The sequence below is a fragment of the Marmota monax genome, unplaced genomic scaffold (assembly GCF_021218885.2).
Source record: "Marmota monax isolate L192 unplaced genomic scaffold, Marmota_monax_Labrador192_F-V1.1 WCK01_AAM20220418_F8-fsc00598, whole genome shotgun sequence".
Lineage (NCBI taxonomy): Eukaryota > Metazoa > Chordata > Mammalia > Rodentia > Sciuridae > Marmota > Marmota monax.
In genome coordinates, this window is record NW_026692916.1 from 102098 (window position 1) to 118852 (window position 16755).

General features: G+C 37.2%; 1 protein-coding gene and 1 pseudogene across 4 annotated transcripts in view; one reads left to right on the plus strand and one right to left on the minus strand.

Annotated features, from left to right (window-relative positions):
• Positions 1-16755, plus strand: part of LOC124097579 (rap guanine nucleotide exchange factor 6) — a 172162-nt gene that overhangs the window by 22368 nt on the left and 133039 nt on the right. The gene's annotated exons all lie outside the window — the stretch shown is intronic.
• Positions 7202-7721, minus strand: LOC124097580 (male-enhanced antigen 1-like; annotated as a pseudogene).

Sequence of the window (16755 nt, forward strand, 5' to 3'; positions counted from 1 at the left end):
ATGGTTTTTGTCCTTCATTCTTTTGAAATGATGTATCATATGTTGAACCATCTTTGCATCCCTGGGATGACTCCTACTTGATCATGGTGAAAAATATTTTTAGTACTAGTATTTTTATTACTACTAGTATCTGCCCAGTGTTAGGTTTTACCAATTCAGCTCTAAGTTTCAGAGCCAAGTCTTGTGCTTACTATCCTGTCCTACCCTCAGCAAATGGGTTCTGCACCACTGTGTTGCCTGAGGTCCAGGTAGTGTTGGTGAAGGAGAGTTCATTGACCATCTAGGTTGACACTAAGCTGCGTCGTGCTTGAGTCTCCAGGCTGCAAGAGCCTGCATGATCTCAGGTGCACTGAGACTTGTGCCACAGCTGGCAGTGATCCAGTCTGAAAATGAGTCTTTCCCACTGGGCACTGTTATGCTTTAGATAGGAGATGTCCCCCCAAAGGCTCATATGTGAGACAATGCAAGGGTGTTCAGAAAATGATTAGATTATGAGAGTTGTAACCTAATTGGTTACTTAATCCACTGATATGGATTAACTGGGTGGTAACTATAGGCACCTGTGGCTAGAGGAAGTAGTCACTGAGGGAATGCTTTTGTTTAAATTTTGCCTTTGTTGAGTGGAACACACTCTGTCTGCTTCCTGGCTGTCAAGTCCTGAACTGCTTTCCTCCACTATGCCCTTCCACCATGATGGTCTCCTTACCTGAGGCCCAGAACTTTGGAGTCTGAACCTCTGAAACTTGGAACCAAAATAAACTTCCTCCTCTAGATTGTTCTTGTAAGATCTATTGATCACAGCCATGCAAAGTTGACTAAAATAGAAGCAGATCTCTAGATAGTTCCAGGGCAGTTCTGTGATAGCTGTGCTGCCTGTGGTTGGGTCACATATGAGTCTCACACCTGCAGGCACCTCCATTTTCTTAGGGGTAGGGCATATGTGCCCCAGAGCTCGGTTCAAGGCTGGAAATGATGCAGACTGAAACTCATGTCTGTCTCATCTGAACACAAGTCTTTGCCCAATGCTGGGCAAGTCTAGGGGCTCTGTCTATGAACTCTGGCCTGCATAAGGGCTGCCTGTTTCTGCCAGGTACTTGGTCTCATTGTGACAGACCAGGCATTGAGCTCCATGACAGAGTCCTACGCTTATTTTCATTACTTACTTTCCAGCAGGTAGAGTCTAATTTATACTCTGCTGCCTAAGGTTGTAGGAGGGGGGTGATAGAAGTAATCAGTTGCCTGGCCCAACACAGTTCCAGTAGTTCAGTCTGTGGGTAGTGGTCTACTGTAAGGGTCGTAGTGCTTTGCCCAATGTTGGGTTTCACCATGGCAGGCCTGGTACTAGATTTCTAGTCTTATGCCTGGGATGCTTGTAGTTGGAGGAGGAGTGATGTGGAGTGATGTAAGCAATTCTTCTTCCTGTCTTTTTCAATACCTTTTTTCATTTTGCTGTACTAAAAGCAGGCCCTGTGATCTTTCACATGACTTCCTTAGCTCTTGTGAAGATATTTTTGTGTGTGAAAAGCTTTCAACTTGGTGTATTTGTGGGAAGATGATCACAGGAGAATCTTACTCAGCTGTCATCATGCTGTGCCTTTCACCATACTGTATTAACTTGTTAAGTCCTCTTATCTCAGATGGAAATGATGTAGACTGAAACCTTTGGAAATTTAAATTGAGCAACCAAAAAAACTACTTATAATATCTTCCAAAATAAATATTATTTTAGCATTTTATTATTTGGATAAAAATAATAGGTACATGATGAAAGCATTTGAAAATATGTCTTTACATTTCCTATACACACATACATATATTTAAAAAATAGATAAGGTATAGATTATGATTTCCAACTTCTTTTAGTGAGTCTGTATCAATTTCATTGAAATAGTCACAGAATTTAAAATCTGGGATTTAATGGGTTAATTACTATAGCTTTGTAATATATTTTGAAGTCAGGTAGTGTAATGCCTTCTGCCTTGGTTTTACTTGTTCTTGTAATGGTGCTCTACTAGTGAGCTACATCACCAATCCTTTTTATTTTTCATTTTGAGATGGGGTCTCACTGTACTTTTGAGACTGCCTCAAACTTGACAGTCCTCATCCTCCAGAGTGGGTGGTATTATAGGTGTGCATCACTGAGCCTGGCTCAAGCGTTGATTTCTTTGTTTTGTATGGGTTTGTTTTGTCAAACTTCTTTATGAATTTTGATTATGTTTTCTAATGCAGTGAAGAATGCCATTAGTATTTTGATAGAGATTGTGTCAAAGCTGGAAATCACTTTGGATAGTAATAGGAATTTTAACAGTATTGATTTTTCTGATCTATAAACACATATTTTCATTTCTTTTTGTCCTCTTTAGTTTCTTTTGTTAGTGTCTTAGAGTTTTCATTGAAGAGATTTTTTTCCTTTGGTCACAAGGCTCCCCACCCCCCCGCCAAGTTTTTAACCACATTGTTAGAGTGCTTTCCGCATAATTTGGAGAAGATTCTTCAGTATAATTTTTCATTATAGAACCATGGCTATATATAAAACCAGTCTCTTTTTCACCTCATTTTCTAGGTGAAAAAGATACTGGGTAAATTGTCTTGGTTAATGAAGGTTTTAGATAATTAATTTTTTAAAATTGAAAGTTTTATTGATGAACTAATCATACCATAGATAAGAATTTCACTAATGTTAGACTTTAAGACACAGCATGACAGTGTAATATGTTTAAAAGATTCACTAAGTATTCATATATACAGTGCTGCAAACATGAATTTAATATTTTATTCAACAGTGAAATTGAATGTCTATAGAATATATCTACAATGAATGCTAGTTTACCCACCTTCACTCACAAAAAAGACTGGCAGAAGGTGTGGCTGATTTGTATAGTCATGCATTGTTTAACAACAGGCACATGTTCTGAGAAGTGCCTCGTTAGATAATTTGTTGTGTGAACATCATATAGCATACTTACACAAACCTAGATAGTGGAGCTCAATCACTTGATGTAGCCCCCGCCCCCCTTTTTTTTGGTGGTACTAGGGATTGAACCCAGGGCCTTGTGCATACGAGGCAAGCACTCTGCCAACTGAGCTATGTCCCCAGCCCTTGATGTAGTCTTTTGATGCCATAAAGATATGTGGTAAACAAAATGTGAAGCTGCTGCCAATATAACATGGTATCTTGTTTTTCAGTGAATTTTTTAAATATGAGAAGAGTACACTTTATAATCTCAATAAAAAGTACAATACAGTGAGAACATACACAGTGACAGCCATGTATTATCATATGTTTTTTACTGTATGTAATTGTATGTGTGATGCTTTTATACAATGACAGTGCAGGTTTGTTTACTCCAGAATCATCACAGACACATGAGTAATGTATTACACTGTGACATTACTATGATGAGGAGGAGACTAGGCAGTAGAAATTTTTCATGTCCATTATGATCTTACGGGACAACTGTTGTTCTTGTGGTCTGTTGGTTGAAATGTTGTTAGGCATTGCATGACTGTATGGAGTCAGTCATTACCACTTCCTCACCTTCCTTTTTCTCCCTAGGTGGAGCTCATTATTTTATACATAATCTTGAGCTGATACTTGTTCTTCTAATATTCTTGCATAATTTCTTCAGTGTTTATTGTTGCAGTTACAGAAACAGATGTTACTGATCTGGGATGTCACTATATACCAGATGGCTATTATTCTGTTTTCCTCATGATTTCCCCTTTTCAGGCTCCATAGAGTAGCTTTCAAGTGCTCTGTAGGTAAATGATTAGTGCCCCCCTTGAATCTAACATATAAATTTAGGACTGAAGAAATATCTGTAAGACTTTTGGTCTGCTTCCGTCCAGGTTCTGTTGTTGGGAGTGAGGAGGCTTTCTGTAATAGATTTTACTGATCTTTTTCTGTAATAGACATACCGAAAGCCTAAAAATACAGTACCTCGAGCCTGTTTGACGGGTTATTGATAAAAAAGCCCCTCAATTCCCCTTTCTAAGCCTAGCATGACACAATCAACAGGATCCTTGCTGTCTTCTGTAAACAAAATACCTTATTCGTCAAAATACTATAATTGCCCACATTTATAAGCAAGCAAGAATTAATCAGCTTGCTTTGTTCTGGGAGGTTCTTTTTTGTCTCTCTGGTGAAGGCTTAGCATTTTGTGACCCTCAAATCTCTGGAATACTGGAAGGACTGTGATTTACTAGACATCCTAGTGCTTGTTTCTGTTCCCTACTAATAGGTTACCAGACATATTATCCAGAGTGACCTAGAACATACCTATAAACCTGTGGTTCTTAGTGTATATCATAACTATGTATACAGCTTCCTAACTACAGACCACTGGACCCGTCTCAGAAATTTGGGGAGTAGGACCTGAGAATTTGCATTTTTGCCAGGTTCCCAAGTGATGCTGATGGTGCTGATTCAAGGTCTCATAAGTTGTTACTTAATATTCAACAGAATTTAATTCTGGCCAATTTTAAAGAAAATGAACTTATTAAAAAGATTTGGGCCTGATGTGGTGGCACTTGCCTGTAATCCCAGTGGCTTAGGTGGCTGAGGCAGAAGGATCACGAGTTCAAAGCCAGCCTCAGCAATTTATTGAGGCTCTGAGCAACTCAGTTAGACCTTCTCTCTAAATAAAAAATTTTAATAAGGGCTGGGAATGTGGCTCAGTGGTCGAGAGTCCCTGAGTTCAGCCCCAGTACCAACAATAAAAGATTTGGGGTAACTACAAAATTGCTTGGAGTATTGGAGAAATAGACTTGGAGCTAGGTAACCACGGCCCATTCTTTCTTGTTAACAGATTTGATAAAGATACTACTGCTGCATTGAATATTGGGTGCCATAGCTTGCACTGCTGACCATCTATACTGTGCACTGCATTTGTAGCAGACCCTGCTGCTACAAAATAGCTGCCCGTTTGGATTCTGTGCAGTTCTTGATTATTGCAGTTATTAGCTTCTGATTCGAAGTCTGGTATTGATGTGTCTGATAGCATTTTGAGTAATTTTCACATGTCTTAGTTATATGGGAGGTTGTAGGACAGGGGGAGACTGGTGTTTTAAGCTTCCATGGTAGAGACAAAACTTTGAAGGTGGAATATTTTCCAAAAAGGAGTTCATTCATTGCTTGGTTAAACTGGTTAGATATTTTTTTAAAATATTTTTAGTTGTAGATGGATATAATAATTTTTTGATTTATTCGTTTATTTTTATATGGTTCTAAGGATCAACTCAGTGCCTCACACATGCTAGGCTACCACTGAGCCATAACCCCAGCCCACTCATTAGATACTTTTGAACATATGTTTCAGGAGTTATCAAACAACATCTAGGAACCAAATTAGCCTACCATCAACTTTTTGTGAATAAAGTTTTATAGGAACTCAGTCATACCCATTTATTTACGTATGGTTTAGCTGTTTTCATGCTGCAAAATGCAGAGTTATGTAGGTGTGTCAGAAACCATTTAACACACACAAAATCAATAATATTTACTAGCTCACCCTTTATAGATAAATTTTATCAACTCTGAATAGGAATATTGCTAATATTTCAATCCATACCAGTGCAGATACCATAATAGATGTTCTAGGGAATAGCAAGTTCTTTTGGCCAAATTGTCCCTTTGTAATAAGAAGTTTACAGGTAAATAATTGGGCAAACTTTCAGATATTTGAAGAAGCATCTGAAGTGATAAACTTTTTGAATCTCTAGGCTGAGAACTAAAAACCATGCATATACACAAAATCGTGAATTATACTCGGTTTTTAATAAGTTAATTCCCAAGGTTTGTCAGGTATTCATGTCATGGTACTCATTCTTTCTTCCTCCCTCCCCTCCCTCCCTCCCAGGAAAGCTCTACCACTGAGCTACTTTCCCAGCCTTTTTTTCTTATCTCTGGGCCACATCCCCAGCCCTGTTTTGAACTCGCAATCCTCCTGCCTCAGCCTCCCAAGCCCCTGGGATTACAGACCTACACCACTGCACCCGGCCTATTTATTTATTTATTTATTTATTTATTTATTTATTTATTTATTGGCATGGTATTTCTAAATTACCCAGGCTGTCCTCGAACGTGAGATCCTCATGCCTTAGTCTCCAAAGTAACCAGGATTACAAGTATGCACCATTGCACCTAGTATTATAGCATTGTTAAAGATGAACCAAAGATAATCCTCTGACTTGAGAACAGGGGAAATTATATGACATAAATTTAGCTGAGAATTTCAGAAAATTCTAGTGCTTTTTAATTAACACTTAGCCTACCTTTACCTGGTAGGTCAAGTTATAGGAGTTCTGATTCTGTTTGCCATAAACCGTTGCATTTTAGAGTTTGCAGGACTTGTTTGATACTAAAGCAAAATTGTCTTTGTTTCAAAAGTCACAAGCATATTACCATAGGATAGGTACTTTGTGTATGTTTGCCTGGGTTATAATGACTCCTAATTCAAAGGGTTGGGCTAGCTATGTTTGTAGTATGATCATCCTGTGGTATTCTTACAGGATTGATTCCAGGACCATTTTGAAACCAAACTTTGTGGATGTTCAAGTCGCTTATATAAAACTGTAGTATTTTCTTATCACCTCTGCATATCCTCCCATATAGTATAAAATATCCCTAGATTACTTAAAATAGACCAAATAAAATGTAAATGCTATGTAAATTATAGTTATGCTATATCGTTTTTAAAATAATGACAAAAAAGTCTCTGCATGTATAGATGCATTTTTAAAAATACTTTCATCCCATGATTAGTTGAATTCATGAAGGTGGAACCTATATGGAGGGACAATGTATATGGCCATTGTTTTGGAATTCTTTGTTCATGTGATTAGGCAAGTAGATAGATGGTGAATGAAGACATAATACTGTAATTATTCACAGGTGTTATTATTTGTATGTAGAGAATCCAGAAGAATGTACAAATCATGAGAATTAAGTGAAAAAAATTTTTTTTTTTGCCTTGTACAGAGGGTGCTTTATTCTCCACAGAATAATACATCTTATTAAGTTGGCTTGGGCTTGGGCTAATGTCCCCATATGTACAGAACTGAATAATGTGGGTCTCTGAGCAGAAGTCTGTTTTGCCTTGATGTGAAAGGGTGATGGGTAGGATGTTACAACCGGAGATGTGTTCAGGCCCGAATTGGTTCTGGCCTGGAATGTAGAGAGATGAGGCAGCTCTCAATGTGTTTATTTCCAAACAGGAGATGCCTGTCAGGCTCGAAGGGTTTTTTGTACCATATCTTCCCCTTGTCATCTGATATCTCCTGAGCCCAGGCAAGAACTCCTGGTACAAGCAGGCTTACTCTATCCATTTTTCTTTTTTTTTTTCTTTTCTTTCACCAGCTCTACGTGTTCTGGGTTCATGGGAATAGAGCTGTGGCTGCTCAATTTCCGTTAGCTCCTTCCTCATCTTCGTCCTCACTGTCCAATGATGGGTCTGGCAAATGAAGCCCCGGGCCTGGATCCAAACTTGGATGTCAGCAACTGCATCTTCTCCATTCCCCACTGGTGCGAGCTCCACCTCCTCTTGTTCAGGATATTGGTTTAAGGGCTAGTAGGAGTAGCTAGCCCTGCCTGTCCTCCTGCTCTTCTTCAGGCTCCAATCCCCAGTGCCTGTAGGGCCCAGATGTGGCCCCAGTTCTTCACTCTGATTGGGGAAGATATACTCAGGGCCCATGGTGTCTCCCTTTAGAACTACTGTGGCCATCTGGCAAATGAAGCCCCAGGCCTGGATCCAATCTTGGATGCCAGTAACTATATCCTCTCCATTCCCTCCTCTTGTTCAGGGGCCTCTCAGAGCCCATGGTTGAACCCACCAAATAGTAATGAATTTATTAGCCAGATTGTTGAATTTGAGTTAAATGTGTAGAATACTACAAAACATTTGTTAGTCTGGTCCTATGAAAAACAGATGTAAAGACAGCATTATAAATGCAAGAGATATATTAGGGGAATGCCTGTATATTAAGGGGGTTGCCTGTATATTAAGGGGGATGCCTGTATTCCCTGTATTAGGGAAATACCTGAGCAAAAATGAAGAGAGCTAGGAGAGCAGTCAGACCAGGATGCTGATGTGAACCTCTTGAAGGAGAAGGGAAAAGAAAGTTGTATAGAAGAGCCTTAGACTGCAGTGCAATTCTGTAAAAGTTTAGCGAGATAGATGGGAAATCCTTGAACCTATTTGAGTAGTTCTGAGTCTCCCGAAACTTGATTGCCCTAGTACCTCTACAGGCTTAGTTATTGTTTGGGAGTAATTCAGGGAAGGTTGGCCCCCATATAAATATAATGAATTTCACACCACAGTTAACAGAGGCATTTGGTCAGTTAACACTCCCTATAGTTGGGTATCTGAGAAGCACATTTTCAAGAACACTTGGGTTTACACTTTATACTATACAGATAACACTTTTTTCCACAGGTTCAGTGCTCAGGAAACTACTTTTCTATGGTTCCTCATGAATCTTTTTCCTGAGAAATGATTTAGAAGATAAATGACAGTAGAAAGAACTATAGCCCTTATTGTTATGGTTGATCTCAGAGTCGCAAACTTTCTCTCCCACTATGTGTCTTGTTTTCTCTTTAGTCTCAGATAATCACTTAGGCAGGTCTCAGTGTTTTGGTGGGGCTAGAGATTGAACCCAGGGCCTTGTGTATGCAAGGCAAGCACTCTACCAGCTGAGCTATGTCCCTAGCCCTTACCTTTTTTCTAATGGTATGACTCATACCTTTCCTGGAATGTGTGAACCCTTAGTAATCATATCCTTTTCTGATGTTGCCACATGTATCCATTTACATATACAGTGAGGTAAAGGAATAAACAGTGGGTCATCTGGATTCCACACATAGTTCTCCTTGTTAGTATTACATTAAAAAACAAAGACAAAGCCCTTACCTCTACCTTCTGGACAGGGTTAGTTAACCTAGCCAAAATGGCAACTATTCTTGCCTGCCAGTTCTTGGGCCCTGGAGTTTAAAGTACCCTGGTGGCAACTGTAACTTGTAGTTCAGTGAGACTCTTGCACTGTACCCTGACTTCCAAAACTGCAGAGCCCAGATTTGTGGAAATAGGAAGCATCAAATCCTTTAGTGGCTTGTTGGGAGTAATAAGTGGGTGATCCTTGCTTCTACTGATTGGTTGCTGGGCCCATATATTTTTCCTGCTGTGTACAGCACCAAATGAAGGTCTCTGATTTGAAGTATATTATACATCCTGAAAAAAAAATGCATTCGTTTGTATTATTGTCCTCAAGCTAAAGTTCATCTGTGTCTTTGCAAGAGTATTTCAGAATTCTTTGGGGCCAGCTACTTCTGAAGTGGTCCAATGGTCATGGTTTGACTCCTGCCCTGGTGTACTCATCATAAATCCAAGAAAGACAATCCCAAATATTGAAATCCTGAAAGATTAAAATCCTAAAGATCAAATCCTGAAAATCATAACCTTGAAAGATTAAGATACTGAAAGCCTGCTACACCAGTTCTTCTCATTTTAAATAGGTTTTTGTTTTTGGTGCTGCGATTGAACCCAGGGTCTTGTGCATGCTAGGCAAGCACTCTACCACTGAGCTTCATCCCCACCCCACCCCAGTTCCCATTGGGAAAAAGAGGTTATTAAAAAAAAAAAAGGGTAGAGGGTTGGGATGTAGCTCATTGGTAGAGCATTTGCCTAGCATGCACAAGGCTTTAGGTTTGATTCCTAGCACCACCAAATATAAATGAAAAAGGTCAAAAGCTGAATCTGAGTGGTTGAGAGTACATATAGAATGGATTATTATGTAGGTTATTCTCTCATGCCTTCCAGAAAGCTTCATCAGAGAATGAAAAGAATTTAAGAAGCTCAGTGATCTTCTGACTTCATGACACTTGCTGATAAATAATAGAGTGTTAGAAAATATTTAAATTGTGACTAATCTTGGTTAGGAATTTGACTGTTGAAGAAGATAGACTTCATATTTACTTCTAAATATAACAGAAAAACTAGCACATACTTCACCTTGGTTATTGAATGGCACTTTCAGAACTGTCCCTACTTTCTTTTTCTTTCTTAAATATTTACAATTTATGCTCCTGTTGCATCTGAAAGTTTGAATTTATCTGCTTGTTTATTAATGACTGGAAAAAATGAAGCACTTTATAATGCTTAGTTTGAATGTTTGGTGTACATCGCAGAAGAAAAATAGGTTTCATTTGAATTTCTAAACTACAGTAACAGATTTTTAAATTGGGTGCAATCGAGGCTTCTAAAAGCTAATTTCAAGCTGTTACTCATAAAGTTGTTTTGTTTTTCTTTCTTTCATTTAGCACAGTGCACTTGCTGGAAAATTCAGATTAGTGTATGGACTACTTTGATGAGGCAGTGAGGGAAAAATATGTCTCCACTGGCATCCTGGAAAGGTGCTGGAAGGCTGATGAAATTCCAGGAGTTCTTAATGAATTAAAGCTTGGTTTTCCTGAAGAAAAGAAGATAGACACCATTGTTACTCTATGATTACCAGTATTATTTCACCAAATTTGTGGTCTATATATGAGAACATGTAGAATGGATTTCCACTTATCTAAAACAATATAGAAGTATGATGTAAAACTTGGGAAGATGTAATAGGGAATGCTCATGTTCAAAATGCTATATATCAGATCATAAAAGAAGCTCAGAATGAGTAATGCCATGAAGAAAATGAATGTGAAAATACTCTCTGAGAAGAGCCGTGTCCCCCTCCCCAAATAAGCAGCTATTCCCTTCTGATGTAATACTTAAAAACATAATGATAGTTAAGAGTCAGTAAGCTCTTACAGTACCCATAATCTGCCCCTGAAATATACTTCATATATCAAGTTTTCCTTTAAGTTTTTTCCTTTTTAAAAAATTTTCTTCTAATTTTAATTGTCAGCAATATTTTTTACAATTTGTTAAGACAACATTCTCAATGCTGAAAGTCTAAATTGTGTAAAGAGTGAGTATTCTAATCAGAATTCTAATGTGTTTTCCCATTTTTTGCAAATTTGGCTCCATAGAAGTATATTATCACAACATTGCTTTGTGTAAGCATGTGCATGTATGTAAAAATGTTGAAACTTTTTGTAAGTGAAGATATATTTTTTTGAGTATCTGCATTTGTGAAAGATAAAATTTCTTGAGATCCTGGTTCTGAGTAACTGTATGTGGTGGTGGTGAGCATCACAGTTTTTCAATTGTATACATCAGAAGACTTAGGTTGTCTGTCATGGTGTTTCATGTGAATATAATTATAAAACTAGGTGGACATAATTACCAGCCATACTGATACACGAATTAAACAGTTTACTGTTTGATCTCTTTTTTTATGCATATGGCTCATCTGCTCATAACTGTTACACCCACATTTGCAACTGTGCTTAGTATACCTGAGTGTTTGCTTGTAAAACTGTGCATGTTGACAGTGCACACCTCTTTTCCTAGTTCTAGGGATGCTTAGGCAGGAGGATTTCAAGTTCATGTCCAGCCTGTCGCAAAAAATGAGGTGGTTTGGGTGTAGCTCAGTGATGAGTATTTTGAGTTCAATCCCAAGTACTAAAAGAAAAACAATAAATCTATATGTCATTGCCTACTTTATTGAGTAAAATGTCCCATGAAGTATTCAGTCATATTTTTACACATTTTCTTTAAAAATTTAAACAAATATATTAAAGATTTTTAAAAATTGTTTTCTGCAGTTATATCTCATAATTTTCATCTTTTGGAATTTTAGACTTTAGGGATTTTGGTCTTTGAGGATTTCAAAAATTGGGATTTTGGCATTCAGATTTGTGTCTTTCAGGATTTGGGTTCAAACCCCTCCTTTACTTTTTTGCTCTGAGTTGAATCTACTGGTAGGACATTTTGCTGCATGGGATTTCATTCCTGTGGCTCAGGTATTCATAAGCCCCTGATTGTAGACTTGGTTGAAGCTCCAAGAAAAGAAAGACAAACCCAAATCCAGACAATAGAGATGCCTGCAAAATGATTTTCAGAGATGGGAGGGACATGTTCCTAAGTAACTGGTTATTCTTGCAGAATAGTGTTATATCAGGAGCTCAAATGGTTGATCTCTGTTGCTGGTAGATCGACCTGGATTAAGTGGGAATTCATTCTGTTAAACACATACATGGCCTCAGTCTTGTGTCAGCCTGGTCACTCCATTCATGTACTCATTGTGCTAGTTCGGGGATATCTGATGGTGAAGGCTAGCTAGTGTTAACCTGGCCAAGTCTTTTTGTTATTGTAATTTTTTAGTGACTATTCCATGGTTGATGTTTTTGATGAACATTGGTAATTTTGATTTCAGGAATATTCCCACCATTTCATAACTGAAAAAGCATGGTTTTCAGTTCTCAAACTGGTTTTGTAGTTCTTAAACTGGTTTTGTAAACAGTATGATTTGTGCTGAACACCTGCTTCTGGGAATCTGGAAGACCTTCCCCAATAAACACTTGAAGCACTGTTTTTTTGTTTTTGTTTTTTTTTAATTTTATGTTTTTAGACACCTCACAGGTGTTACACTTTAATGTTGGAGGAATTAATTGCATCTACTTGGTGACTTTCCTGGGAGAGAGGACTTTTGGAAACTTGTGCCTGGTGTCTGCTAGATTTTTTTCCACCACTCTTACTGCCTGTATTGTGTGATGCAAGTGTCAAGGTTATTTGCATTATAGTCTGGACCTTCTGCAGATCACTTTACTTTTTGAAGCCATACTCAAAGCTGATGGTCTTCTGTGGCACCCAGAACAGTATTTCTGGGTGTAGAATGTGGTACCTGCTAGTCACATTGCTTCCTTTTTGTTGTTGTTGTTGTTTTTTTCCTTTCAGTACTGGGGATTAAAATATAGGATTTCATGAATGATATAGGCAAGTACTCCCCAACGCTGTGCTTCCTTATTCCTTGGAGGAGGTGTAAAATATAGCAGTTAATCTTTAACATTTGAAATGGGTTTCTTGTAGGCTACATGTAATTGTGTTTTGCTTTTCTCATACAGTCTGACAGTCTCTCCCTTTTAATTTGTGTGTTTAGACCATTTACATTTTATGTAATATGCTTAGGTTTAAAATCTACCACTTGCTGTTTCTTTTTAATTTGTGTCATTCTTTGAATCCCCTTTTCTACTTTTTTTGCCTTTTAAGTTGTTATTTTTATCTCCTTTGTTGTCTTATTAGCTATTAATTCTTCTATTATTATGGGAGTTGTTAATGGGGCTTATAGTGTGCATCTTACACTAACTTATATATTGTGTAAGAATCTTACACACAGTATGCCTCCATATTTACCTCCTGAATTTAGAGGGACGTTTCAGTTCTACATGTTATAAACCTTGTAATATGTTGTTGCTTTAAGTAATCAGTTATCTTTTAAATTTGTTCAAGCACCACATTAAAGACTTTTGCACCAGTTGATCACATATACAAAGGTATTCCTGTAAAATTATATGGCCTAGTGACATCATAGCCATCTTAATTTATGTAAGTATACTCAATGATGTTTGCACAATGAGATCACCTAAGGATACATTTCCTAGATTGTATCCCAATAATGAAGCAACATGTGACCCGCTAGATTTTCATCTGGTGTTATCTTCCACCTCATGAACACTTTTAACTTTATTTTTTAAAGAGCAGGTCTGCTGGTGATTAATTGGTTCAGATTTTGTTAATCTGAAAAATATTTTGCCTTGGTTTTTGAAAGGTATTTTGACTAGAAATAGAATTTTAGGTCTATAGGTTTTTTGTTTTGTGTTCTTCCCTGTCCTCTGTTTGGGACTTTGAAGATGTTACTTCAGTGTTTTTTAGATTGCATTTTTTCTGACAAGTCTGCTATAATATTAATTCTTGTTCCTCATTTTGTAATTTGTTTTCTTTCTCTGGCTGCTTTTACAAATTTCTGTTTATTCCTCTTTTTAAGCAATTTTCTAATAATGTATTTTGGGATTATTTTATTTCTTGTGATTGAGGTTTGTTGAGCTTCTTGGGTATGTGAATTAAGTGTTTTCATCAAATGTGGAATATTTTTCCATGATTCTTCAATTTTTTTTTTTTTTCTGTTCTCCCTTTCTCATAGCATTACTGTAATTATCCAGTGGCTTACTGGGGCATGTGCTCTCTAGCTGGTTTTTATTTTGGTCTCTTTTAAATTTTTCCTCTTTAATTTCTATTGCTGTCTTTCAATTTATAAGTCTTCTCTAATGTCTACTGTGTTGTTAGTCTTATCCCATGTATTTTTTTTATCTCATACATTGTTTTTTTTATCTTTGGTAGTTAATTTTTAAGTATATTCTTATATGATTATTCTTTTGTATTATCTTGAACACATGGGATATATATACATAACACACTTTAAAATGTCTTTTTCAACAAATTCTATTCTGCATGTGATGATTTAGTCAGTTTTGATTTGTCTTCCTTTTCAGAATTTATTTGTTTCAGTTTTCTTCCCATGTCTGGTAATAGTTGACTGGGTACCAGAAACTGTGAATTTTATATGTGCCAGGTATTTTTGTATTTCTATAAATAGTCTTGAGGTTTGTTCTAGGACTCATTTAAGTAACTTGAAAATAGTTTGAAACTGTTTGTGGCACCTTTAAGTAACTTGGAAACAAGCTTTTTTTTTTTTTTTCCCCCTTCTGGTACTGGGGATTGAACCCAGAGGTGCTTAACCACTGGGCCACATTCCCAGTCCTTTTTGTATTTTATTTAGGATGTCCTGAGTTGCTAAGTGTCTCACTAAGTTGCTGAGGGTGGCTTCAAATTCGTGATCCTCCTGCCTCAGCTTCCTGAGCTTCCAGGATTACAGGCGTGTGTCACTGCACTTGGCTTGGATCATATATTTGAGCTATGTTATAATGTTATATAGCACCAGGATAGCACTTGGTGCTATCCATCATTGAGTATATACATCATTGAGTATACTTACATAAATTAAGATGGCTATGATGTCACTAGGCCATATAATTTTACAGGAATACCTTTGTATATGTGATCAACTGATGCAAAAGTCATTAATTTTGCCCCCAAATCGAGTCCAAAGCCTTCTAAGTACTCCATTATATGTGCTGTGAATTAGGAGATCTTAAAGACTTGTATGGTGAGAACATGAACTGTCCCTGTTTCTGTGTACATTGTGGATCTTGTTCCCTCTTACCCAGGGTGTTGAGGTTAGCCTCAACATTTTGGCCCAGATAATTCTGTTCTGTGCATTATAAGGTGTTTAGCAACATCTTTAGTTTCTATCTACTTGATGCCAGTCACACTCTACCACCACCAGTAGCACCAGTAGCAATAACCTGAAATGTCTCCAGACATTGCTAAATGTCATTCAGCAATGACAAAATCAGTCCTCAATGAAGACTACTACATCAGTCCTTTTAGGTACTTTCCTTTTTAACCTGACTTCAAATATTTCTTCACATGCATGCCATGATCCATACTTACTCAAGACTCAAGAGAATCTTCTGTAGATTTCTGGAACACATTTTGTATGTAGCTCCCTATGCATCTCCTTCCTGCTCTGCAAATTTTAGTCACTTCTACTTCCTGGGTCCAGCTTTTTCTCAACTCAAGATACTACCAGGTAATGAGGTGGAGTAATCATTTGTATCACTTCATTTGTTTATTCCCTTTCAGATGCCACTGTTCTTTGGTTCTTAATACCCTATCGAAAAATGTTTTTTTCCTATATTTGTGTTTACTTTTAGTAGTTTTAAGTGGATACTGAGTTTATTTCCTCTTATTACATCTTGACCTAAAGCTGAAGTTGTAACAGTTGGTCTTTTGCTTTGTAGGGAATGTCCAGAAGTGCCCCTAACCACCCCTAAAAAACTTAAGTGGCAGGTCTGTGAATCTTCATAATGTTTATCTCCCAACTTCTGGAGCATATGTGTATTACCTAGTACTCTGTAGTATCAACCACCTGTGGATTATTATGTTAATTCTCTCCAGTCAGTATGATGTCATCTGTGTAATAGATCATGAGGTGTAGATATCTGCAGACTATGGTGTAGCAGAGTGGGCAAATTAAAATAGCTTTAAGCAAATATAATTTAGAATTGCCCCACATAAACACACACTTTTTCTGATCTTAAATTATAATTGGAATGGAAAAGGATGCATTCACCAAATCAGCACTATTTGAGGATTGCCTAGCTTCAGTAACAATATTTTGTCTGGGATTACAGATGCAATTAGGGCTGGAATTTGATTAAATCTGTGATAGTCATTTTTTAGGATCCATTTGCTTTCTGCTGCAGGGTTCACACATATTAAAAAGGTATGATAAGGATCATAACTCCTGCATATTTTAAGTGTATTTATTTGTGACACTAGTCTTTGCTAGTTGTCTTAATAACCTACTGGAAAGCTTATCTTAGTTTCTTTTCTTCTTTATTGTCATCTGATAATTGGCAAGTTGCATATCAAAATTTGGGTGGCAGTGTTTGGGAATGGTCTGTCCTTATATAAGAGCATTATTCTCATAACGGAATAAAAAGGTACATTTTATGTGCAGAATTTAAGCTAATCTATTATTATTATCACTAACCAGTAATCTTAAATAATGTCAGTGGTAAAATACTCCTTTCCAGGGATGTCTACTACTCTCATGTCTCATGTTGTTTGTTGTTGGGTTTTTTTTTTTTCCTTTTTAATCTATTTATTTATTTATTTTTAAAGGCAAATGACCCTTTTTGTTGGGTTTTATTTATTTTTTGTTGTGCTGGTACTGGGGATTGAACCCAGGGCTTGG